Genomic DNA, 435 nt, shown 5'->3' on the forward strand with positions numbered 1-435 from the left:
ATAGGATCACGCTAGCCAAGCCAGTAAGTATTCTTGTGACTTCTATAGAAGTTCCTTTTATTGTGCTAAGCCTAAACCTGAACAAATATCTGAATAAACCTGGTGAAACATTTACTCACACACACACACACGTATATAATCATGTATATGTATGGATAATTATACAATATGTCACACGGACATATACACATATGTTGTGTTGTATAATCAATTCAGACTTTTTTCCTGCCCCCATTTTGGTCCCCAAATCCTGCGTATTGTATATGTAAATGAAAAACTTGAACACAGAAACACGTGCACTCATATAAAATACCACAGAGAAAATCGTTCAAATCTACAGCACAAAATTTTATTAAACAGAAAAGGGACAATAATTAAAATACAATTTAAAAGGATTAAAAGCATCTATTATACAAAACTGGGTCCCTCCCCCCA

The sequence above is a fragment of the Limulus polyphemus genome, unplaced genomic scaffold (genome assembly GCF_000517525.1).
Source record: "Limulus polyphemus unplaced genomic scaffold, Limulus_polyphemus-2.1.2 Scaffold2903, whole genome shotgun sequence".
Lineage (NCBI taxonomy): Eukaryota > Metazoa > Arthropoda > Merostomata > Xiphosura > Limulidae > Limulus > Limulus polyphemus.